Source organism: Sarcophilus harrisii, chromosome 1, assembly GCF_902635505.1.
Source record: "Sarcophilus harrisii chromosome 1, mSarHar1.11, whole genome shotgun sequence".
NCBI lineage: Eukaryota > Metazoa > Chordata > Mammalia > Dasyuromorphia > Dasyuridae > Sarcophilus > Sarcophilus harrisii.
In genome coordinates, this window is record NC_045426.1 from 464,340,682 (window position 1) to 464,368,353 (window position 27,672).

The 27,672-nt window shown below is 35.6% G+C and overlaps 1 protein-coding gene across 2 annotated transcripts in view; it reads right to left on the reverse strand.

Annotated features, from left to right (window-relative positions):
- Positions 1-27,028, reverse strand: part of FAM110B (family with sequence similarity 110 member B) — a 209,306-nt gene extending 182,278 nt beyond the window's left edge. The window contains exon 1 of one of the 2 annotated variants that reach the window (XM_023496003.2): positions 26,961-27,028. The gene's annotated coding sequence lies outside the window, so the exon portion shown is untranslated. The remainder of the gene's footprint in view (positions 1-26,960) is intronic. The other variant, XM_023496002.2, reaches the window with a different exon arrangement.
- Between the last annotated feature and the right edge of the window lie 644 nt (positions 27,029-27,672).

Genomic DNA, 27,672 nt, shown 5'->3' on the forward strand with positions numbered 1-27,672 from the left:
TAAAGTAACCTAGGATAATGACAGGGGTTGGAATGAAAAGGAAGGAATTTAACCAGGTGCTGAAATCACTAAAGAAGGTTGGAATGTGACCTGAAGGTTGGAAAATGGCTGCTACAAGAATCCAGACAAGGGATATAATCAGATTGTTTAAACTTCAAAGGAGGAGAAGTTACTGAGTGATATCTAGAAGTTAAGCCAGGGATATGGACTTCTCTGGGGGTGGGATAGAGGTGTGGTGCAGAAGGAGGTAAGAAATCTCAATATGGAGGCTTGAGAGAAGGAGTTGCCAGTACTACAGGAGGTGACAAGGAATGTGGTATCTTCAGTGGGAAGTCACCTTTCTTCTTAAACTCTTACACCCCCAAATAAACCTCTGTAAAATGTAAACAGTACTGGACTTTGAGGTAGTAGCTCTGACCCTTATTATAGCTACAAGTCACTTAGCTCCCATGAAACTGAACCTGTTTCCTAATCTATAAAATGGGGATAATACCTACAATAGTAATTTTTAAGATCAAGTGATGTAGATAATGTATATAATGTATACAAATACATACATACATATGGATATAAATAATATAAAGCATTTCTTCTATTTTAAAGTGACACATAAACCAGTTATTTTTTTTAAAGGACCCAAAGCATATATATTTTAGCTTCCTCTAGTCATGTTCACCTAAAAATGAAATTCTTTCATCACTAAAAGAAAAAAAAATAAAACAACTTTATATATAATACGAGTTCAGTATCCCATAAAAACAGCAACATTTTCTTCTAGAAAGATGGATTCACTTTAATTATAGCTTGCAGATTTTACTAGATTTCACTTACCCCTTCTTCATATCTTTTCAGAAAGATATGATCAGTTCACTTAATGGTTATTATTTAGTTTGTGACCTAAAATTAAATTGGTTTTAGAAATTATTATTTTCATTATCTTCCAAATTCAATCATGATAATAGTGACCACATCTGTTTTCATCAATTTGAAAAATACACTCTCTATAATATAACTTTTGTATGTCTTGGCAACAAAAAAAGAGCAAAGTTATTTGAGAAGACAATAAAATTGCTGGATTTAAAGACTGAGGATAACCTAAGATTCCTAAGAAAAGTAAACAGTGCAAAGAATGCATGTTTTTAAGAAACTAAACCTTAAATAAATAAAATATCCTACATCTTTTCAAGGCCTAAATTAATAAGGTTACCACAGTTCCTAATATTTAACTGGCACCTGAGTTAAGGCAATACATTTTCCAAGTAGTATTAAATATCCATTTCTCCTTTGTTTTAATGGGGGGAGGAAGAGAAAAAGAAAGAAGAAAAGGGCTCTGAACCTGTAATTGTAGAAGTAGGAAGTACTTACAGTGTAGAAATTCACCTCAACACATCAGAAAATCATTTGCGATTTGTAGTTTTTGAAGATTTGCTGGGGAACTGACTTCTACAATCACACAGATAATATGGACTAAAGGCAAGACTTGAACCCTACCCTCTATCCAGTATACAGTCCTAAAAATACAGGTTATGCACCAAATTCAAAATGCCATCCCAATTTACTTTCCATTATACTGTTGTATATTCCTACTATTTCCTCTGAAAGCTTCATCCCTATCCAGATCATTCCTATTCTTCCTTAAGCTCACTTTAACCTGGGTTTGGACTTCTTATTGGCCTATTCCATTCTGCCCTTGAGAACCCCTAAATGATGCTTAACAAACTCCCCTAAATTCTCTAACTTTTCTTCCAAACTACACTGATGAATTCACTTTAATTGAAACTTGACTTCCCCCTGAAGACATTTCATACAATTTTCTCCATTTTAATTCCTATTCCCATTCACATAGTCAGGGAGTAGGATGCTTCTCCCATCCTATGCCATTTTCATACTACTCACTAGTTAAAATAACAGTAACATTGGGCTTAGAAAATAACTGGGTTCAAATCCCAGTTCTGCCACTTATTCTGGGTTGTGTCTTAGTTTCCTCCTCCGTAAAAATGAAGAAGTTTTAATGATCTCTAACGGCCTTCCCGGTCCTAAATCCTATAATTCATGACCATTTCTTCTTTTAGCTACATAAAATTTGTTGATGTCATCCCCTTCCCCTCTCTATTCTTGTCTCACCATTTATTGACCTTCAAGACTCTCAACTTTCTGACTTTAGCATCAGACTCATCCATTCCTCAGTCAAAAGCCTCAAGGACTTGGGTATTCATGATCACAGCCCTCATCTTATTCTGACCACACATCTCAATAAATCTCTTCAACTTCAATTTGGTTCTGGAGAGAAATTCCTTCCACTCTCAGACTGATGCTTCAACTAATACCTAACCTTTAATTACTGAATAGACATTGCCTTAGACAGAGACCTGGGAAAGACCAACCTTGGAAATACCAACATCTCCCACTGCACCCTGAGCCATCACCAGCCAGTTTGGCCTATGTCTTGCCCCTAGACTCTGATGCTTCTAGAGGAGAGGTGACTTTGCACAGCTCTCCCTCACTTAAACCCAATTCACTTACCAGTTCTGATGTCCTACAACAATCAACTTCAACAAGAAATCTTTTGGTTGATCTCACGCCCTAGTTTCTCCCCACTCCAATCCATGTTCCATTCAACTGTCAAATGTATCTTCCCAAAACATGGATTTAACCATGTCACCCTCTTCCATCCAAGAAAAATTTTGTGGCTTCCCAGTTCCTCTTGAATGAAATATAACATCCATGGTTGGGCTTTCCTTCCTTTCCATTCATCCTTCTCTCTTCTCCCCTCTCAGTACTCTTTGTTATAACAGTACAGGCTTTCTTGCTGTTCCTTGCACAAATAACACTTGTCCAGAAGACAAGAATTTTTATGAGCTGTCCCTTATACCAAGCACTCTCTCTCCTTCCTCATCTTTATCTGACTTCCTTTACGTCTCAGCTAATATCCCTCTTTCTGCAAGATATTTCCCAGTATTCTTTAACTTTAAAGCCTCCCTTTTGAGATTATCTCCAACTTATCTGGTATATATCTTATTTTTTACATAGCTGTTTATGTGTTGTCTCTCCCATTTGTTGCTGAACTCCATGAGATTGGGGTTCAGCTTCTTTATATCTTAGCACTTATTAGCACAGTGTTTGGCACATTACAGCCACTCAATAAATGCTGTTCCATTTGTGCCACATTTCTTTTGACTTCTAATTTTGAATATGTACTCCCTGGGATTTATCCCTGCCAATGAATTGGTTTATCTAGTCCAAAAAAAAAAAAAAGAAAAGAAAAGAAAAGAAAAAAATTAATCCATATTCAAGCTAACAGAGCTCCCAAAAGACTATTCTAGGTAAGCAAAAAAGTCCTGACAGATCCTCTTAAAATGGATACACTTCAAATGTAGGCCTAGTAGCTGCTTAACTCTTGAATAAGCACCAGTCTAGCTAAGGTCAGAGAAGCACATCATCAGACTAACTGATGAGTTGTGAATTTTTCAGTCAGTATAATTCTGAAAGCTCACCCAAGTCATGGAAGAGGACCAGACAGGTACCTGAAAAGCTAAGGCTAAATAATTACTCAAAACACCCACCACAGTAACAATAACTAACTTATGTAGAGCTTTTAAAGTTTACCAAGTACATTCCTTGACAACAGCTTTGAGAAGTGGAAATTATTATTATTACTTTACTAATGGGAAAACTGAGGTTCAGTGAGGTGAAGTGAACCATGAAGAAGCAGTTAAATGTCAATTGTGGAATGTCAAATGTCAAAAGTGGAATTTACACAGTTTCCTGACTTCAAGTCCAACTTTTCCCCAAAATTAACACAATTCACTAGAAAGAATCCAATAATACATTATTTTGTCCAGTCTGAAAATCACTTCATAATTTGTAAAGGTTAACGTCATGAAAATGAATTCACTTAAAATAAAGTAAATCTATTCTCCTCCTCAAGCAAATTTAATATATTGTAACAAATGTAGTGTGGAAGATTAAAAAAAAAAAAAAAAGAAAAGAAAAAACATTCCTATCTGTTTTTGGCACTTTAGTAGCAAGCATTTATCAGGCTGTTCCCCTGCTGAAGAGAGTTGACCTTATTTTCAAACCCTTTGTCCCTAAGAAATTGCCCTGAATAGGCTGTTAAGTCTTCCATGAAACGAAGTCTCGCTGCTTCTAAGGTACAGGGAACTGGTTTCACAATAGGGAGAAAAAAAGATATTTAATGTTAGGAATGAAGGAGAGTGGGTAAAAAGTGGTCCTCAGAATTAGGAAGGCTTAATTTCAAGTTGTACCCCTAAGACATACTTAACCTAAGTAAGTTACTTAAGAAATTGGTGCACCCAGGAACTGATCATAAAGTGAAGAACTGGTTACTATCTGCAGTGGTAAAGGAGTGTTTAGTTCCCTATGTCAGAGAAACATAAATTTGATTCAAAAAGGAAAAAAAAAATTATAAGGAGCATTCAGTGACAATAGGTAAAAAAAGTATTTGCCCCATAATGAAATTACAGCATTGAATTATAGCACTCCCGTGTAAGACAGAAACTTTTGTTGTTAAGCAGTTTCAGTCATGTTTAACTCTTTGTGACCCTGTTTGGGGTTTTCTTGGCAAAGATATTGGAGTTGTTTGCCATATCCTTCTCTGGCTCATTTTCCCAATTTAGAATTTGAAGCAAATAGGATTAAGTGATTTGCCCAGGGTCTGATGCTAGATTTGAACTCTGGTCCTTCTGACTCCCAGGCCAGTGCTCTATCTACTCTATAATCTCTCTGCTCTAAGAAGAAAACTTGGAGGTCATTTAATCAAACTCTTCTAATTCAATCTATCTTATACAGTTAAGTCATTTGGAGAAGAGGTTGCAATAATGAACCAGCATCCCCAAATATTATTTTATTTTCAAAAGGTAAACCAATAAAATAATGAACAATGTGAACTTCTTCAATATGAACCTTCCTTCCCAGCTCTAACCTTGACTTTTAGAGTTTAAAACCATATCTCAACTGAACCAGCTACACCCAGTGAAAGAACTCTGGGAGATGACTAAGAACCATTACATTTAATTCCCAATCCCTATATTTTTGCCTGCCGGCATTTTGGATTTCCTACACAGGCTAATTATACAATATTTCAGAGTCCGATTCTTTTTGTACAGCAAAATAACGGTTTGGTCATGTATACTTATTTTGTATTTAATTTATACTTTAATATATTTAACATCTACTGGTCATCCTGCCATCTAGGGGAGGGGGTGGGGGGAAGGAGGGTAAAAAATGGAACAAAAGGTTTGGCAATTGTCAATGATGTAAAATTACCATGCACATAACTTATAAATAAAAAGCTATTTAAAAAAAAACCCAAACATATCTCAGTTCCTGTTTCATCCTGAATTTCCCTCAATACCAGGACACTCCTTGTCCTGAAACTTCTAACCAGTCCTGCATCCTTGTCACTGGAATACCCTTCTACCAGGCCACCACACCCCCCAATTATTCCCCTGGTGAGCTCCTCCTGGGGCTTCCCTTTTTGGAGAACCAACAAACTTTTATTCCCCATCTGGTTCTGATCTTGAATGTATTCCCCTTAAATTTTTCAAGGGATTCCATATTTTCTTTATACACTGAGAATATGCCAATGGAACATGGTCTGCCAATTATTCCTCTGTCTTACTAACTCACTTTCTTTTCAATCAGATATTTCTTTAGATCAGAAATTTCTACTGTCTCTTTTAGGCTCTGACATTAGATTAAAGCAAGACAAAGGTGACTCAGTCATCCAGTTTCTCTGCTTGAACATTATTCATAATAGAGAAGTTATTAATTAATGTAACTCTTCCACTGTCTCATAGCTCTAACTGTTAAACTATTCTTTGGTTAGTCAGAGCCAAAATCTGTCTTCATACAGCATCTGTGGCTTGGTAGAGGATACCCAACAACTGAAGCTACACAGAAAATAAAACTCTTTCCTTTTAAACTTTTAAAATATATGACCACTCATCCTCCTCTTCCCTCTCTCCAATCCCATTTTTTCCTTCCTAAGTCTATTCTAGTTCCTTCAGTAGTTCCTCATATTCAATACTATTTTGGCTCCATTCCAGGGTATTAATGTTTCTCTTAAAACATGGCACTGAGATTGAAAACAATACTTCAGACATAAGCTAGCCACTTCTAGGTATGCATAACATCTCCCTTGTTCTGTTTATTATATTAATATAACCCCAAAAGGTCAAAGCACATTACTTAGACAATTAAGCAAAAACTTGAGGTCTTTAATTTGCAAGAAATACTATTTATCTACATCTTTCCAAATCTATATTTATAGACTTGATTTTTTTCTACCTATGTCTTAGACTTCATAATTATCTTTATTAAATTTCATTTTACTGCCTTCAGCATATTATACACTCTATTAAGATCTGTTAGGCATACTGATACTGTCATCCAAATATCAATACTGTCATAAGTGTTTCATGTTATTCCCATATTTGATAAATATGCCACTAATGTCTTCAATCACAACATTGAATTAAAAAAAAAAATCCAAAACAAAAAAATGAGCTGAAACCAATTGAATGAAATACAGAGCCCCCAAAGAATATAGCAGCAAGGATTATCCTCCAAGCTAATATTAATATATTATTCAATGTATTAATTAATGTTAGATAGGCTTAGCCAGCTATGAAACCATTTAATTATAGTATAATTTAGCCACATTTTTTTACCCTGTCCTTAAAGATATCAGAAGAAATTTTTGTTTAAATCAAGATAGATAAAACTCTATGATTATGTCATGGTTCCTATCTCTCTGGTAAAGTTATCACAAAAAAGGTAAGCTTAAGTGTGGAATGTTCTTTGTGAACTTAAACTAACTCCTAGAGATCACTTTATTTTATAAATACCCCCTATAATTAATGATCCATTTAAAATATTTTGTGGCTCGCTGGTCTGCAGAGGCAGCAAGGTGCAGAGTAGGGAAAGACAAACACTATGGATTTGGAGTACTCTGTATTGAATTCTTATTAGCTGCCTTACTTTAGGCTAATCACTGAACTGCATGAACTGAACCCTAAGTTCCTTTTCTATAATACAGGCAGGTTAGAACATATGGTCTATAAAGTCCCTTCTAGCTCTAGATTCTAAGAATCTATTTTTTAATTGAAAAAGTAATTGGTTCATTTTTAGCTTTATGACCCATCTACAAATCTTTATGATTTTTCAGTGGTTATCTCTAATGGCTCAACTGTCACATCTATTTGGTTTTTTCTCTATACTGTCACATTTAATTTATCTGGGCCAGAAGACTTAGGGTTATAGACTTAGAATAAAAGGGGGCTGCAGAAATCTTGTTCACTTTGAGCAAGAGAAAACAAACTTTGAAGTGATCTAGCCAAGATCTCAAAAACAGTAAGGAAGCCAAAAATCTAAATGAAGTCTTGCCTGACTCCAAATCTAGTACTACTCAAACTCTATCACACTGCAAAGAGGTGGGATAAAAATGAAATAACATGTAAATAAATGTTCAGAGAAATAAACTAGATAATTGAGAGCAAATAACTCTTTGACAAATCTCTAAGTTAGAAAAAGAGGCATGGAAAGGAGGGTAGAAATGGAAAGGTGGAAGGGGAAGAGGGAGAGAAAAAAAAAGAGGAGGGGGAGAAAGAGAGACAGAGATAGAGAGACAGAAAGAACACCTGTGTCCTAATTTTAAATTGGACTTCCTCCCAAGCTGCATCAATTCATATTTAAATGGGTCTATGATCTCATCCATGTAGTTATTCTTTTCAACAACTCACATAACAATACATCCATTTCTGCTCATCCTGCAGTACTCTTGACAACTGTTCTCTTGTCCATGTCTCCCCATAATTTTGCCACTAGGAGTACACTCAAAATGCTGAGTGCCTTTCACACTTTCTCTTGACATCCTCAGGATATGGGTATGTAAATTCAACCTTGGGTATCCCTAGTTCTCTCCGTGTCTAAAATGAAATGTGTGGCAGCTTACTCAAGCCCATAATGGCCTTTTAGATAACATTCAATTTCATCGTTTTAAGAGACCATAATATTCCAGGACATGCAGTTATCCAACACCACTATAATAATACTGACACTTCAGGAGATAGGCTTTTGTTTCAGGGAGAAGCTTGGGGCCGTTAAAAAAAAGAATTTCACATTTTTTCAAAAGCAATCTTAGCCTTTTATACCATATTATCAATGCCTCTCCCCACAAAAAGGTGACTGAAAAGTCATCAATAAGGATTAATCTCCTAACTCTTCTTTCTCATCTATATAAAAATACTTATGAGTAATTTACATTAACATTATGAGTACTTATATTTACATCTGAGAGCATTCTTGATGAAATGTGAGACAGAAATAGGCTTTCAAGTATAAAATTTCATAACAGAACATTCCTCAAGAATGATAAAATTGTTCAGAAAGAGATTATTATTTGGTAATGTATGTTTCCTATGTATATGTCAAACTTATAAATGGATCCTCAAAGTGCCTAACAGAAATAACTTTGTTCAAAGACATCCTCCCCACTCAATAATTAATATCAAGGATGGCATGGGTATTGTAAGGCTTAATGGTGTTTACCATTGATAGAAGGAGATTCGGAATTCAATTCCCTAAATTCACAGAATAATTCAATCCCCTAAAGATGGTGAGACCTCTAGATGTTGTATTTTTGGATGACATTGTGCTGATTGTATAATGCCCCGGAAACATCATAGCACATCCTCTAATGAGATTCACAGTCTCTCAAAAAAAAGTTTGTTCTAAATATCCATACAGAATAAATGGAAAAAAAATGGATGAAGAAAGCTTATTGTTTAGATTATGACATGCAATTAAACAGTAAGCCTGTAAAGTCATCCATCAGAATATATCTTGGACTATATATGTATACACACACACACACACACACATTTATTTATTTGTTTGTTTATTTGTTTGTTTAGTGAACAATGAGTTAAGCCCAGAACTGAATAGGGAAATGAAAATGAAGATTCATATGGGCCTAAATTGCTACATACAGTATGTTATTAGACAGCATAAGCCCTGATTTTGTATGCATGTAGTTAATATATACATATACATATATACATAATATACATAAAATACATATATACATAATATATACATATACATATATATGTGTGTGTGTGAATATATATATGTGTATATATATATATATATATATATATATATATAAAATCATGAGCAAGTCACTTTACTTTTAGATTGATAGAGCATTTATTGAGCATTTACAATATACCAGAAAATGTTTACAATGTGTCAGACACTGTGTTAAATGCTAGGGATGTAAGAAAACTAGATGATCCCTTCAGTCAAGACCTTATATTCTAATAGTATAAGATGAATGATAAAGGAAAGCTAGAAAATAGGATCAGGGAGAAGTGGGAATTCAGCTTCTGGTGAAGAGGTGAGGTAGTCAGGAGAGTGAGTTTAGCCAGGAGTTAAGTAATCATGCCCGAAGCAACAATCCTATTCAGGAACTTACCAATTAGGAGAGCAGGTGCCAGAATGGTTGTATCTCAAGAGTGGGCAAGACAGCTGGGGATGATGTGGAACAGTTCAGAGAGTGATTCGAGCTTCTATTTCCTCACATGGAGAAAATAATACCTATAGCATCTATCTCATGGAATGTGGATGACAATAAAATATTATGTACATAAAGTACCTTGTAAACCTTAAAGTATAGAATAAGTATTCATTATTATTTATATTATTACACTAAAGATTAATTATAGCTATTTAAAGTTAATGAACTTCTAATAAAAACAATATTGGTGCCTTTATCATAGATACAACAAATATATACATATGTACATAATAATGTATTTATATTTGTATGTAAATGTCATACATATATACACAAACTATTTTGAAATTCTCACTAAGATATTAGTAAATCTTTTATGAGCTTTAATATCATGGAATCCTTTAAGAATTGCCAACATCAGGAATATGATGAACACCCAACTTACAAACTAGCCAAACCATGACAGTAATAACCTAGCATGTTCAATAATAGAGATTTTGGCTCAACTAGAATAAAAAAAGCATTGCAATAATTAGCACAATTGGAAAAAAAAAAAAAAAACCTCTAAAAAGTTGCTTTGAGAAGTATTAAAGCTCTCAAAGTATAGACGATCACCTGCTGGTGATAATGAAGGAGATTCATACATCAGGTAGAATGATGGCAGAGATGATCTCTAAGATTTCTCCTAGCTTTAAGATTTCATGTACCTATGAGGTTTTTTTGAGGGGAGAGGGAAATCAAGAAGACCTAGACAATTACTAATTTAGTCCTGCCTGCCAGCAATCCTACGTGACTTTCACTTAATTTATTTACATAAAATAGTTAATGTTCAGAGGAAAGGTTTGTAATTCTAGAAGTAAGAAAATGAAAAATCTGAGAAATGAGAAATTAGGCCAGGTTTAAAAAAGAGATATCCATAAAAATTCAAGATATTTTTCTTATATAATCAGTTTACCAGTGATCCATGACATCAAATGCATTAACACTCAGTTATTTGTTAGAAAAGGTAATAAAGGTTCCAAAGGGTAACTCTTAAAACTTTTCTTGATGCCTGATTACAACATAATTTAATGGTATTTATAAAAGGTAATAAGTCAAAATCCACCTCCGGGTTATATGCTTATGATAGGAGCTTTGTAAACTTTAAAGCACAATACACATGTGCTTTATTATTTGTTACCATTATTGTACTAGGGCTAAAATAGCTAAATATCCACTAGTCCACATTGTTCACTATTTTAATTATTTGAAAAGAATATTGAGGCATAATATTGGGGCATTTAAACATCTCCCTAAGGGCTTTAGAAAGATTAAAACATCTTCTTCCACCCAATTGCCTCCCCCCCCCCCCCCCAATAGTCTGATGACTTTCATGCCTCTACGTGTTGGACTCAGTATTATGCAATACAGATATGTAACACTAGAAAGCCATTTTATTGCATTCTTAAGCTACATTAAGAAAGGCATAACATTCTGAACTGGGGTGGTGAGTGTAAGAAGGGAAGGTAGACAGCGATGGTCTTGTTAAATTCTATCCTAGTTAAGACACCTAGAATATTCAGTTCTAGGCAGCACTTTATTAAAAAAAAAAAAGTCACTGATAAGCTGGAAAATAACCCTATAATAGGGCTTCCAAGGGCTTCCATTAAAGAAAGTGGAGATGTGGGCATATTTAATCTACAGAAAATTCTGGGAGTAAAGACCTATTAACAAATTCTGGAACATTAATTCTGTGAGGCAGTAAGTGGAAAGGGAAATCAAGATTTGAGAGAATTAGAGTAGCATAGCCAATGCTATCAAACTTTTGTATGTTCATTTTTTTGGCATTAATTGGGCAATAAACATTAAGTGCCTACTATGTGTCAGGCACTGTGCTAAACAATGTAGATTTTTTAAAAAAGAGAGAAGTAAAAGAAAAGACACTGCCTTTAAGAAACTCACAATCTAATGAAAGGGCAATATATCATGGTCTATGGGTTATCCATCTCTATTGTTCATCATGCTTCTTAGATAGAGGTCTAATATTTACTAATAAGGACTTACCTCCAATTTTTTTTTTCTCTTCAATTCTGTACTTGAGCATCATTCAACAAACTATTAGCACCCAAACACAGAATTCAATCCCTGTCTATAATACAGCACTCTACTGCCTTAAAAGAAATGTCGGTCAATACTGAGCATCATTTCTTCTTAATGAGATTAAACTAGGTGTTAGTCTTACCTTAGGTGGTGCAGAAAAAAAAATCTTTCCTGTGCCAGTAAGCTTTTCATGGTTCTGAGTCTTCTTTCATGAGACTATAAGGTGACAAATTATCTATTTTAAAAATCTATTAGCACAGATAAAAGTTGTCTTGTCTGTTACAAGGTTTGCTCTTTGAAGCTTTGGAATTGAGCTCCTTTCTGACAAAGAACAGCTTTTCCCATAGGAATCTTATGATTTTACACAACAAATGCAAAAAAAAACCAAACCAAACCAAAAAAAAAAAAAAAAAAAAACCAAAGAAACTTTTATTACTTTATTAACCAAAAAGGGGCCAAGAAAATAAAAAAGGGAAAATGACACTGAAAATCCCACCATCAAGCAAAACAAAAGCTAGCAAACCCTCTTTTTTCTCTCTTTAATAGGCATTCTCTGTTACATTAACATTGCACCACTGATCTCAAATAGGCAATAGTGAGCCGTACCTCCTTTATGTTAACAAGCTGTGCAGAGAATGTACACAATGGACACAGCACTTTGAGGCCATGTCTACACCCGGTAAATGACATTTCAAAGAATAATCAGCATGGTTTAAGGTGCATGATACACTTACACCATCAGCAGCTTGATGTTATATGCAATAGAGGAATGGAGTCAGGACCAAGAGAGTGGACTCCTGGGCATGTGGTCCTAATCCTTTTTTTCACAGAACTGAGGGGATGCATGCAGGGAGACACGTGGCGGTCATGTCTGGAAGAAGGCAGGAGTGTTCTGTGTTGCTCATCACAGTTCATATCAAAAAGCACCGAATCCTAGCACTTGGTACAGGAAGGATAGGACAATTCACTCAATTATGGGTACTAGTCTCCCAATATGGAAAGGAAGCTGTTCCCGGAAGGCATTCCAGCTCAGTCTGGTTGACTTCAAGATGAAGTTTTCTGCCAGAATTGTAAAGACTGTCAAAACAATCCATTAGAGACGGCTTCAACTTCATACACACCCATTTTTTTTTAACAACCCAGTTGGACATACAAAGCCCAAATTCCCAGCCACTGGAGCTTATACTCTGGCCATCATCTTCAATTTCTTCATTCCTTCTCCTACCAAAATAATGGCTTCTAATGAATGAGTCTTTTGTTTTATCTTATCTGGAATCAAGCCTCCACATCACTTCCTATCCATTTCCAAACATGCTTTCACACATGTACTCCATCCCTTTCCAGCCTTCCTTTATGTGTTATCTTCCCCCCACTAAAATGCATATGCTTTGATGGGAGGGATTTTTATGTATTTGTTTGCATGTTGTCTCTCCCATTAGACTGTAAACCCCTTGGAAACAGGAACTGTCTTTTGCCTCTTCTTATATCCCTAGTGCCGGCTGTATAGTGGATGCTTAATGAATATATGATGAATAAATTAATGCCTACCTCTTATATATGTCTACTTTGAATTATAGAGATGCCTAATGCTCTGAAAATTCACAACACTTCCAACTGTCATCATCAGGAAAGCAGTCAGGAACATAGAGCAGTCATTCCCTGTAAGAGCATAAGGACAGGGAGGTACAACTTATCAGCATAAATGTCACTTGGAAAACAGCTGGTTTATATAGTGCTTTAAGTTTTTCATAGGGAAGTACAACTTATAAGCACAAAAGGCACTAATAACAGCTGACATTTATACAATGCTTTAAGTTTTTCATAGGATGTACAAATTATAAGCATCAAAAGACACTAAAAAATCACATCTAACTTTTATATAGTGCTTTAAGTTTTTTTTTAATAGTTATATTATTTAATACTCTCAGCATATTTAATTAGAAACTCCATTTTAACAGAAGAGGAAACCAAGTGCCAGAGAGATTGTGACCTCCCTAAAGTAATGTAATTACTAAGTGTCAAAGACAAAATTCTAAAGCAATCAGATCTAATAGGTATTTAAAAAGGCTCTGTAGACACTAGTAATATAAAGACAAAATTTTTTTTTAAAAAAGGTCCCTACCTTCAAGAAGCCAAGATTCTTTTAGGGAAATAACACATTATCTACTATCTGAGAAAGGAGAGAACACAAATTACTTTAGGGTCCAAAAGGGTTTCTCCTGAAAGGGGATTCTTGAGATGAAAGTTGAATGAGAATATGGATTTTAATAAATGGGGGCATAAGGGTTGCAAACATTCCAGACATGGCGGACAGCCTGTAAAAAGCCAAGGAGGAAGGAAATGGAATGTTGAGTTCAGGGAACAGCAGTTGGACCAGTTTGAATGGAATGCAGAGCACCTAAAGTGCTATTATGTTAAATGAGTAAGGAAAGGTAAGCTAGAGAAGGACTAGGAAAAAGTAAACCAAGCTGAGGCATTTGAATTTTATCATGAAAGCAATATGGAAGCACTGAAGTTCCAGTAAGGGAATGGTCAAATTTGTGTCATATTACTTTGATATCAATGTGGAAGATTGATTAAAGTAGACAAAGAGTCAATCAATTAGAAAGCTGTTGTAATATTGCAGTCAAGAGGTAATGGGGCTGAGAATTAAGGCTGTGGCCATGTGAATGGAAAGCAAGGGACAGGTCTGACATAAATTATAAAGGTAAAATCAATAGGACCTGACAAGCCATTGGACATGAGGAATGATGGAGAAGAGATATAAGACAAGAGCTTAATAGGATGCATAGTAAAGTCAAATGAAAGTTCATTAAGGATGGGAAAGACCTGAGTAAGTTTGTAAAGCCACAGAAAAGGGAGAAATTGAAGATCAAATTAAAATAGAGAAGGAAGGTCCAAGAGACAATTTCCAGAAAATGAGTTGGAATCCTTATATATAACGACTGTTCCGGGACAAGAAGTACCTTTTTGACAGGGAATGGAATAAGAAGTAAAGAATAGAAGATAATATAGAAGGGTTCTGAGATATATATAGGAGAAGAAGGGAGTTTAGGACAGAAGGCTTTTATTTTCTTGGCAGATCAAGCAATAAGGTTCTTTACTGAGAATGAGGGTGGAAGAAGTTCATTTCAGAGTTGTTTATATTCATTTTAAATTAATTTTACTTAGACAATATGAATAAAATGAAAAATAATATAAAATATGTAAAGTTATTTGTATATGTATTTAGTAAAGAATTTTATTCAGTGTTAATAAATATGCATTTCCCCAGTTGAAAGGGATTTTCAGTGTGTACTTCTATGAAATCGATGGCTACTTGTGTGTGTGTGTGTGTGTGTGTGTGTGTCCTCAAATCTTGAATCAAGAGTTTCAAGGTTTAAGAATAGACACTGTGGGAAGTGTGATAGATAGACAGTCATTTAGGGATGAATAAAAGAATAATCACACAGAAGTAAAGACTAATTGAGGGCTGTGTTGTACATCCAGAGATCAAACAAAATATAACTGGAGTTGGAGAGGGGAAGTGGAATTGTGGGTTTTAAAGTGGGGTTTGGTTTTAATGTGTTAATGATATTATTATGTAATAATACTAGTAAGGGCAAACATATGCAGAATGTGCCTATAAAATAATTTAGTTGATGCTAAGGAACAGCTGGCCTGTTTAGTAATAATTTGACTGTATTACAGAAATTATATGACTGAATGAAAAATAGAAGTTAAAACAAGAAGAGTGTTTTAGGTCTTTGGGACATTAAACAACAAGATATGAGGTAGTACACTATTTAAAAAAAAAACCCAACAACTTTTGAATTCTGCTTTATTGTTAATCCACAGATCTGTGGGAAATGACCAGAGCGAAGCATGTGCTTCTCATCACAATATCTGTTTTGAACTGAGGCTTTACTGTCAGAATCCTTCACGTTAGAATGACTCTGGAAAAGTCATTTGGAAATATCAACAAGGGATTATTAGCCTAGGCTGTTCACTTCAGTGCTGGTGAGTTAAAAAAGAAAAAAAGGTGTCGGATAGCTAGGAGGCATCATCTTCCCAAAATAGGACACACAAGTAGCCATCGATTTCACAGAAGTGCACACTGAAAATCATTTCCAACTGGGGAAATGCATATATTTATTTATTAACACTGAATAAAATGAATCTTTACTAAACACATACAAATCATTTACATATTTTACATTATTTTTCATTGTATCCATATTAAGTAAAATTCATTTAAAATTGATATAATTTCCAAATAAGCTTATCTTATATATATACTACTTAATAAGTGCTTATTGATTGATTAATTTATCTTTACAACACAACTGGACATTAAGTACAGGCATACCTCTCATATGTTTCAGGTTCAATTCTAGACCAACACAACAAAACAAATATCACAATAAATCAAGTCACATGAGTTTTTTGGGTTTTGTATCTGTTATGTTTATGCCATGCTACAGTCTATTAAATATGCAACAATATGTCTAAACAAAATCTAAATACCTTGATTTAAAAATTATTTATTGCTAAAAATGCTAATCATCATCTCATGTTTAAGTGAGTCTTAATCTTTTTGGAGAAGGATCCTACCTCAATGCTGAAGGCTCCTGACTGATCAGGGTGGTGTGTAGTAAAAGTTGGACAGCTGTGGCATTTTTATTAAGTAAGACAACAATGTCATAGATTGACTCTTCCTTTCACTTGAACACTAAGAGGTCTTTGCAGGGTTATTAATTGGCTCGATTTCAATATTATTGTGTCTCAAGGAAGAGGGAAGCCTGAGGAGAGGGAGATAGAGCAAACAGCTGGTCATTGAAGTAATCAGAACACACACACACACACACACACACACACACATGACATTATAAGGGTGTGGTTTGTGGTACTCCAAAACAATTAAATAATAGCATGAAAAATCATAGATCACCATTAATAGATTTGCTAATAATGAAAAAGCCTGAAATATCGTAATACTTACTAAAATGTTCCATAAGAGACACAATGTGAGTAGATGATATTGGAAAAAAATGGCATTGATAGACTTGACAGGCTTGTGACAAATCTTCACTTTGAAAAAACAAAACAAAACAAACAAACAAAAAAACAATCCTCAGTATCTATGAAGAACAATGAGACATTCCTGTATTCCTTGGTATGGTCCAAAAAAATAGTTTGGATTATAGCATCTATTAGATTCTAACTTTTCTCCAAATACATAGTTATAATTGCAAATTATAACTGTGACTTCCTTTAATAGGCACTTTAAAGCTATTATCCAAAAATCCCAGAGGCTAAGCCAATAAAACTCCCTGGAACACACACACTCAAAAAGTTCCAACATTTGACACTGGATTTTCAGTTAATTAACATATAGCTTATCCCTCAAAAGAGGTTAATTTGTCTGGTCGGTGCCCCATGCCCACTCACAATCTAATTTCCTAGGCCAAAATGCAACAAAGAGAAACTGTGACCTCCTACTAACAAAAAATCATTTCTTCTCTCTCCATATAGTCACTGAATAAGAATAGATCTTGATGGAAAGAAAAACATGTCTGATACTTAATAATCTCAACATTCCAATCATTGAACATTCAATGAGTACAAACCAAGGAGTAGATTAAAAGGATCAAACATCTTCACGTAACAAAAAGTTATACATAACAACAACATAGAATCAAAAAATTAGAGATATGAAGCTGGAAGAGACATTGTAGATTATCTAATGCACCTCCCTCACTTTATGAATGAGAAAACAAAAATTATTTGCCCAGGTCACATAGGGAAAAGTAAAAAAGCTAGGATATGAAGCCAGATCCTTCCTCACCTAAGCTAGCATTTTTGCCATATCAAAGTATGCCTAATTCATCATTTTGCAATTTGCCAAGTCATTATGTGACTCCATGGTGATCGTTCCTTTTTCCTCTCTCCTATTTTAAACTTTACAATTTTCCTTACCGATTTTGTACTAAGAAATAATGGAAATGGCAAGGGAGGATAGTTAATACATTTCTGTGTATGCATGGCTATCTGAATTTATCTTTATCTATCAATTATATTGTTGCTTATGAATCAGCATAGTTTAAGAGACAGTGACTTGGTCCTGGAGCCAGGAAGATCGAACTTCAGGTTTCACTGCAGATATATTCTGGCTAGAAGGTCATTTAAAATGCATTAGAATGGGGAGAGACTTCAGGAGGGCAGACCCACTAGCATGCTATTAAAGGTATGCCTATGGTAGATAACATAGTGATGAAGATGAGGACCATGATTGAAAACTGGCATTTATATAGTATTTATTATATACCAGGCATTGTTCTAAACACTTTACAATCTTTATCTCTTGAAATTCTCACATGAACCCTGAGAGATAAGTTTTATCAATGTGTAACAGGAATACCAAATGTCTCATCAAGAATAAATGTATTCATTTATTTATCCAACAAATATTTCTTAAATGTCTACTACATGCAAGGCAATGTACTATTGAAATTATAATGGTGATCCATGTTGAAGTACATTCATGAAAATACACAAAGTGTCTTAAACTAAGGTGGTATCTGAAAATATAATTCAGTAAGAACTAAAGAGAAAGACAGATACCAAAATAATTTCCAGGGCTCTGCCCAGCCAGACTTCATCCAGCAGTGTAGTTCTGTCAAGTTGCCAACAATGTCCTATATTCCAGTCCAACATTTGGCAGAACATGTTGCCTTTATCATTTGGGGTGCAAAACCTTAAAATCATTAGTTGTTTTTAGAGACTTCCTTATATTGTCCAAAGTGTTTATTAACAAGTTAGTTATGATTAAGCAATTCCAAACAACAGTATCTCATAACATTAATTCAATTCACCCAAACAAATATTTATTCATTAAATTCAAACAAAATTATCCCGTACTATGTGATCTCTACAAATGTCCCATTACAATGCTTCATAAACATCCAGAGGTGATTTCAAGTTTTTAAAGACATTACGAATTAGTCTAGTGAACAAACTCTGAACAGTTTAGTCTACGATCCAGGAAAAGTATTGAGAGGCTTATAATCACAACGTTGGCCACTATATTATGAACAAAACTTTGGAGGTCCATTTCTCCCAAGATGCCTCCGTAGGAGGCAAAAAAGACAAAAGCTAAGTCAAAGATTAACAAAGAGTTAAAAGGTATACATAGGAACAAAATGAAGAAAATCCAATATAGACCAGCTTCTGGAGACCTCCCTCACTTTGGTTTCACAGAAAGCTCAGAAAAATGAATCTGATCATTTTGCAATCATTTGAGTCTGAAGAAGACTGAAGACATCATCCAGATAAAAGCCAATAAATATCAATAAAGAAATTCTATGACATTGATGAAGCCAAGTTCAATGTAGTGCTCATGACTAAGAGAGGAGGCATATATCCCACTTGCCTTCAAACTAAGATACTTTGAACCTTGCCAACAAAACTGAAATCGTCTATGATAATCCAGCTACCCTATTCACAGTCAATAAATATTTCCATGTAAATATTTTAAAAATTAGAATAGATGGCTATGAAACTGGCCAAGCTACAAAGCAGCCCTCAATTTTGTAGTTGCCCTCTTCTTTTGCAGTAGGAGAAACTGAGGCAGAGGATGTTAAGAATCTCATACTTTTGAGGTCTACTTAATTGTTGGGAATCTGAATACAGGTCTGTTCTTTTCCCCAACAATTCACAAGCTGACACCTCTAGAAATACTCAACAATTCCATTCATACTGACGTTTTTGTTATACAAGAAACTAGAAGTCCCATATCCTTAAAAAACAAGGTGGCTCATCATGTGGCAAAGACTCAGAGATAATACATAGCCACTAAGTAATGTTAGGGTATTGGAGACACTAAAATAAATGGAAAGAAGCATATCCCCTTCAGAGGATTTACAGAAAACCTGGAGGGATTTCAATCTGCACCAGTGGAAGGAATAGCAACATTGATTGAGATCTCAGATCCATGTAGATATCTTCTAGGTGGAAGATTCTTAAGTTAAGTGCTGGAAGATATTGCCCCCACCCTCACTCAAGGAATTTTTAAGCATGGGAGGAGAGGGATTAGTATAGGTTCCAAATGAAATGAAATATAAAACATGGAAATGTTCTCTTAAAATATATGATCAAAACAATAGAAAAGCTGTAATATCCTAAAGAAACTTAAATTGCTTATTATTCCATTATCTACTTAATAGTAAACACCATGCAATCTGCAACTTGTCAGACCTAAGATAAATGAACTTTGTTTAGAAGGATAGATAGTGCCAATCTGTTTTTGTTCTATTTGATTATTAATTTGAAGAAACCCAGCTCCGTGTCTGGCTCTGTTGCCACTAGCCTTCTCCACTATCTTACTGGCACCCTTAGGGACATTGTAAAATCCCAAAGAGAATGGTAAGAATAGGAGCAGCCTGCTTAACCATCTGCTTGCCAACTGTGAAGTATGAGCCCTGAGACTACCATAGTGCCTTCCCTTAGCAATTTTCTTCCTTATAATCACAGAGGAAAATGGAATATGAATAAGTGAAGCTTTACTTCAGCTTCACTAGCTAGAGGAAGACTAGGAACAAAAACAACACGTATGGTTTGGGATAACTGAGTAGGACTATGTATGCAATTAGAGGTATATAAAAATGTTTATGTAGAGGAAAGTGTGTGGCATCTGTATGGATTCTGCAGGTCACGAAAAATTATGGGGTAAAAGGGAGAGTAAGACTCCAGAATGAGAGGAGTTAGATTTAAGTCATAATACTTAAAACTTATGGACAAATAACCACTCAGAGCTTCAGTTTCCTTATCTGTAAGATGAAGTGGCTATTATCTATTAGCCTCTGAGGTACCTTCCAGAAAAATGAATCTAAGTATAGGACAAAATGTCTGGTCCTCCCCTCCCCCCCCCTACATTTTTTAAATTAAATTCAGCAGACTTTTTATTTTTTGAATTCCCTTGAGACAGGTAGTTTCAATAAATTAACTTCTTGAGATTCTAATTCTAAAAACCTATTCATGATTTGGATAAGAAAAAAAAATCACAACAAAAAGATAAAAGATGAACTCTTTTCTTTTTGATCATTACTCTTTACAATAAAACTCCAATCAATTTAGTAAAACTGACACCAAGAATAAAAAATCTTGAAGCATACTATAATTCTTCCTGAAAAGAAGACTATTAAAAATATGAAACATAAATTCTGTATATGATATCTGAAACAAAACTCTGCATTAGTACATAACCTTTTTAAAGAGTTTCCATATGCCTGTGTATTTTTTAAAAGCCTTATCTGGAATAGCCCAATTCTGAAACCCATTGATCTTGCCTTGATGCATAAAACATACTGAGGGATTCTTAACTAATTCTTCCAAAAACCTGTCTGCCAAATAACTTATCGTTTCCTCTAGCTTAGGTAGTCACCTTTGAACTTTTCTCTAAAGTATTTACAATTTTTGAATCACAGCTTGATATCAGTTTCAAATTGTTTAATTATCCACATGTTCCCTATTTTAGCACAAAACATGTGGAAAAAAGGAAGTAATTTGTTTTACTTATTGAAGCTTGCCAATAGAAAAGATCATGTCTTGGAAACTTTTAATTCTTGTGTGACTTTCCTAGCAAAATTGAAACTTTTTTTTTAAACAATAACAACAAAAAACCCTTAGTACTTTCTAAGAATTTTAAAGAAATGATCAGATTAATACATGTTGCTAAATCAAGTATGTATTTTTTAGTTTCTTCTCATAACCAGAAGGAAGAAAATGTAAGGTACTAGATATTCCTGATTTAAACTTTGCTCATTTCCTACCACAAGGAAGAAAATCACTGAAGAGGACAAGCAAAATAGTTTTTCAGAAACTCATTCATGTGGTTTAAAGGCTGACTGGAAAAGGACATTACAGGATTTAGTAATCCTTATCTCTATCTAAACTATAGTTAATAATGTGTCATCTCCAATTAATCTTTAAAAGATTAAAGTCCACTCTTCCCCCAAAAGTCTCCAATTTATTCTATAACTGATGCTTTTAAAGGACCAATGTTAAGGTTTTTCTCTTCGTAAATGAATTACAACCTTATTTGAAAAAAATCCAAAATTATCTCTCAATTTTTCAAAAATGTTGCTTCAAAATATCCTTGTTAGAAAAAAATTTCGAAATACTTTTAACATTAACTTGGTTCTGAAAGTTATGAAGTTAAAGCATTAGGGAAGGATTTGAACCAATAATCTTAAGTTCTCTGTGGATGGGAAGATGATTATAATTAAAAATACCATTTTATACAAGCAAAATCAAGAGATCAAAAAAAAAAAAGATAAAGCTTTCTCTAGATCAAATAACTGAAGGACTCAAGAAAGTAGGCTCTAAAATGCAAATTGTTTCTCTGAGGTATTAATTCACACCCTTCACATTGGTTAAGATGACAGGAAAAGATAATGATAAATGTTGGAGGGGATGTGGGGAAACTGGGACATTAATACATTGTTGGTAGAGTTGTGAACTGATCCAACCATTCTAGAAAACAATTTGGAATTATGTCCAAAGGGCTATCAAACTATAAATACCCTTTGATCCAGCAGTGTCTCTGCTGGGTCTGTATCCCAAAAAAAGATCACAAAAAAGGGTAAAGGACCCACATGTGCAAAAATGTTTATAATAGCCCTTTTTTTAATGGCAAGGAACTTGAAACTGAGTGGATATGGAATATTTTAGTTCTATAAGAAATGATCCGCAAAAAACCTGGAGGCTTACATCATGAACTGATGCTGAGAGAAGTGAGTAGAACCAAGAGAACACTGAGCACAAAAACAAGATTAGGCAATGATCAACTTTGTTGGATGTAGCTCTTTTCAACAGTGTGGTGATTCAGACCAATTCCAAAAGACTTGTGATGGAGAGAGCCATCTCCACCCAGAAAAAGGACTATGGGGATTGAATGTGGATCACAGCATTTCCACTTTTTTATTGTTGTTTGCTTGGGTTTTTTCTCTCTTTTTTTTTCTTTTTGCTCTGATTTTTCTTGTGCAGCATTATAAATGTGAAAATATGTTCTGAAGAATTTCAGTTTTAACCTATATTGAATTACTTGCTGTCTAAGGGTGGAGGTGGAGAGAGAAAAAAAAAAAATACGGCACACAAGTTTTGCAAGGGTGAGTGTTGAAAACTATCTTTGCATGTATTTTAAAAAATAAAAACTATTATAAAAAAGAAAGAAGGCTCTAGATGGTCATGTTTTCATTTGTCCATACACAGTTCATAAGATCATATATTTACAAACTGGAATAATGTTTAGAAGTCATCAGTTCTAAACTTCCCATTCTACAGAAGAAGAAAGTGATAGGAAAAAAGGGTCATATATTTTAAGAATAAAAGAAGACAAAACAACAACAAAAGAGATAATATTAATTCTTCAGAATTAAATGATTTCTTTAGAAAGTCTATAACACCTTAATTTTTCTCCCTTAAGAGTTTTTAGGGTTAAATAATTCTGCAGTAACTTCAATGAAAAAGGTGGATAACTTTGACTCCAGAATAAAAGAAAAACAAAATGAGTAGAGCAAAACCTGAGTTAACTAAAATGATTGGGGGTATATGTGACCCCATCTGGGGTTTTCTTGGCAAAAATACTGGAGTAATTTGCCATTTCCTCCTCTAGCCATTTTTACAGATGAGGAAACTGAGGCAAGGGTGAAGTGAGTTGTCCAGGATCACACAGATGCACTTGAATTCAGGGCCAGTACTTTGTTCACTGGACTATCTTGAGACTTTAGAGATTCATTAGATATAATATCTTAAATGATTCAAGAACTTGTGCTTTATATTATCAATGTGAATCAATGTTATATATTCATACCCATTCTCAATATGTGGCACTGTAGCTAAAGAAAAAATAGAGAAAGAATGGAGGAAAAATTGGGCTGAATAAGTAACCCCAGAATGCACTCTGGAAATTGATTTTTTAAAATATATTCATTCCTGCTAAGAATGTTTTCCTGCTATTTCTTTCTTTCTGCTAAAAGTGGCAAAGAAAATCAAAATTGATTAAAAGTTTCTCTTATTCAGGCTCCACTAAAAATACTCTACTGAATTAAGAGAATGGAAAGAAAGAGAGGAGCTCTTTCATCTAATTATACTTAATAATCACAGGAAGCATTTGTCTAACACTTTAGTTTTTCTAGTAAAGTCCAAAAGCATGAAAGGCTAATAGAAGCAAACATTTAGAAAATTTCATAACGTAAACTCACTATATCTTTAGAATATGGGTTAAGGCAGCTAGTTGGTACAATGGTTATAACACTGGATCTGGAATCATGAAGACCTGAATTCAAATATGGTCTTAAACAAGTACTATCAGTGTGACTGTGTCACTTAACTTGTTTGTCTCAGTTTCCTCTTCTGTGAAAAGGGGACAATAATAGCATCAATCTCCCAGAGTTATTGTGAAAATTAAATGAAATAATAATTGTAAAGCTTTTATCATAGTGTCTGGCATTCAAGAGGCCCTAAATAAATGATAGCCATTATGATTGTTATTATTGTTGAAGCAAGGACAGTTAAAAACAGAGAGCCAACTAGAACAATCTACCAATGAGGAAAGTGCCTAAAGAAATAAAATGACTTGTCTAAGGTCATACTTCTGATTAAAGTCAGGGGACATCTCTATTGCCAATTCAAGGCTTTTCCCAGGATTAACCGATATCCAACTTTCTCAATAAATGTGTTACAGTCTGCTACTCTACATAGTACCATCTACTGCCTCTGCACTATCTTTGTTTCCAAGATCCAATAATGTTCTTTTCTTAGTTACTAAGTTATTCAAGACTGGAAAGAGGAACTTTTCACAAGTAGCATATGAACCTGAAAAAAAAAGTTTACTTTTTTGAAAAAAATTAAATAAGAAACTTCTTTGAGAAAACTAGCCTAGTTTTCCTTTAATCAAACACTTTAGAAGAAAAAAATTTCTTCATTATCCATATAATTAGACAGCTATTACATTCTAGCAGTTTTAACATAAAGATAGGAATAAAGCTGCTATAGTTTTAATTTTTATTCACTTAAATACAGTATGATACTATAGGCAAGTCACTTAATCTTTTTGTGACAAATCCTTTTTGACTGGAAATATTACTATCAACCTACATAAGAAAAATATTCTAAGAAAGGGTTTAAACTTATAAGCAATAATGCAACTCACTAAAGCCTTCAGGATCATAGGCAAGAGAAATATTGTCTAGCTAGATTCTTTCCAATTTCTGGAACCCTTTATACTGTTAGGTGCCTAGGGAGGCTCTGTCTATTAACTCTTTTATGATGCTACACTTAGATACTAGGGCAGTATATTGCTATAGTACTGCTTCTTTAGACATTGGGTAGTTGATCCAACTTTGCCAGCCAGTAAGAAGTACAAATCAATATTTCAATTTAAAAAAGCAACCCACAATATCATTAATTCTGATGTTAACCACAAACTTACTTGGGGGCATAGCTAAATGGATTTGGCACAAACAACAAATTTGCAAATACCTCAAATATATTTCAGCTGCTAAAGTTTACTCACTATTCATTGATTACAAAGAAATTTTTAAAAATTACTCCTATCCAAGTCATTTTTATTCCTAATTTCATCCTGGTGTCATATATTTGGTTCAAACCACTATCAGTTCTAATATACTGAGATTTCATCAAAGCAGAAATACAGCTTGTCAATTAGGTAAACCTTAATAATAAAGTTAATACTGTTTGATAACATATTTGCCTGACCACAGGATTCGATGCCATATATTAAACAAAATGAACAGAATCACAAAAGTGAAGAAAACAGTTAAATAAAAACAAATTAAACCCAAGATCTTTGCTATCCACAGAAGGAAATCTTTTGAATTGAAAACTCTTTAATCTTACTGTCACAGTCCCTTCTGAAAATAGACCGCTCAGTAGCCCTTTCAAAGTCATCCACTGAAAGAGTTAGTCTCATGTAATGTTGTGACAGATGTGTGCCAGATTTTGCATAGGACATAAGTTTGGCCCCAAGGAAAAGCCCAGAGCATGCCTACATTACAGGCAGAATGGAAAATGAGCACATTTATCACGAGGCTTACTCAAGCTGAGCAACAACCTGAAAGGGTTAACCAGCAGAGTCCTCCAATTCTCCCTTGCACCAGGTGTTTTCTCTCCACTTTACGGAGGAATTAAAGGACACCGCAACGATCTCTTCCTTCCCCATAAAGCTGCTTAAGGGGTGGGGGATGGGGGGTGGGGAGGGGAAGGGTTAAGGGAAGGCGTCCCAGTTCTTTGCACTATCTACGTCTGTAGTAATAACAATTATAGGACAGAAATCCAATGCTCAGGCAGCAAACATCAGGGGCTTCCCACAGCATGGATATGTTTTATTGCCTAGTTACTGAACTCTACTGAGCGATCTGGGGCACTAGTGAACCAAAGATAATTTAATTCTCCTTCAAATTTGTGTGCTTTCAAAGAAAGCATAGACATTTGAGACCATGATGGGAGGAGGAAGGGGGACAACTTCCAGAGCCCCAGGATTTACAGTCGCTGCAACCTCCCAAATAGGAAAGGAAAGACAAAGCAAGCTTATTATCATTGATGTAGCTGCCCCAGAAGTATTTAGCATAAACGATTAGATTTTCTTTTAAGGAACAACCGCAGAAATCAGACACGAAAAGTAGGTCTGAAGCTCTGGCTACATGATGATCCCTTCCCCCTCCAGGATTAACTTCTAAAGCTACAACTTCAAGATCTGAGGGGCTTTCTAAGCATGTAAGTCACACACACACACACACACACACACACACACACTTCAAAAAGCAGCAGTTTTCTCCTCCTCCTTACTGAAAGCTGGAAACTTTAGTTGCCTGACCTAATAACCGCTACTGCTTTCTCCGAAACTAAATCAAGCAAAACCAATAAAGGCACCACAGAGGTGTAAAGAAAGGGAGGTGTGAGGGACTAAGCACATCCCAGAGAGAGACCTGAGGGTGTTCCGCATTGTTGCCACCAGCAGATGGGGTCTGGATGCTCTCCGGGAGCCGGTACGGTCCGAGTCGTAGAAGGGGTACGCGGAGACGGGATGGAGAGGGCGGACCCGGGGGGAGGGGGCAGGATCTCGCTGGCTTTTGCCCTGTATCCCGGGCAGCGGCTCTGCCACCACTGGAAAGGCACTCGCCGCGGCGGCCGAGCGGAGGCAGCTGGGCAGCTGTGCGCTCCCCCACCATCCCCAGCTCCCAGCCTCGCCAGCTTACACGTTCGCTGGCTCGGACGGCTAGCAGCCCAGCGTCGGCGGCGCGCATCCCCAACCCCCCAAGATTCTCCGGGCAAGCCTCACCTTCAGCCTCGGCACACTCGTCCCGGGCAGCCTCCCGGGAAACGCCGACTAAGGAACCTCGAAGGCAGAAGTGGAGCGAGAGTCCTCGGAGGAGCCGCCGCCGCCGCCACCTCCAGTGCACGAACCGCTTCCTTTAGACCCTGAATGAAACTCGCTGGAGCTGGAGCCGCCGCTGGCAGAGGAAAGAAGAGCTCGGCAGCACCGGGCCCTGCCCACTAACCCCCGCACCCACGGGGGAGTGTGGCAGGGAGCTGCTGCCGGCCCCCGCCTGATCCTGTGCCCCAACTTGCAGGGGAGACCGGCGGTGAACAAAGTCAGGTCCGGCCAGGTTCTGGGCTGGATCTGCAAGCTTGCAAAGCTCCAGGCGTGAGAGAGAGCGATGTTGGTCTTATGGCCTCCTTAGCTTGTGGCGGCAATGGTTTGGTCCACACCAAAGTGGGAGGGCTTAAGGGATGTTTAACTGTGCAATCGAGGGAGGGAACTTAGTTTGAGTTGGGGCTGTGGCGTGTGAAAGCTTGTGTGTGCACACTTTGGTCAAGCGTATTATTATTTACTATTAGTTCAAAGCTGGACCACGGGGAGTCAAAATTTAAAGCCCCTAAAACACAGCACACAAAACCACCGAAATGACAAAAGGTAAAATTCTAAGGGCTGGGGTAGCCCATCCCAATTCAATCAATCAAATTAACCAGTTAGTGAATTAGCACATACA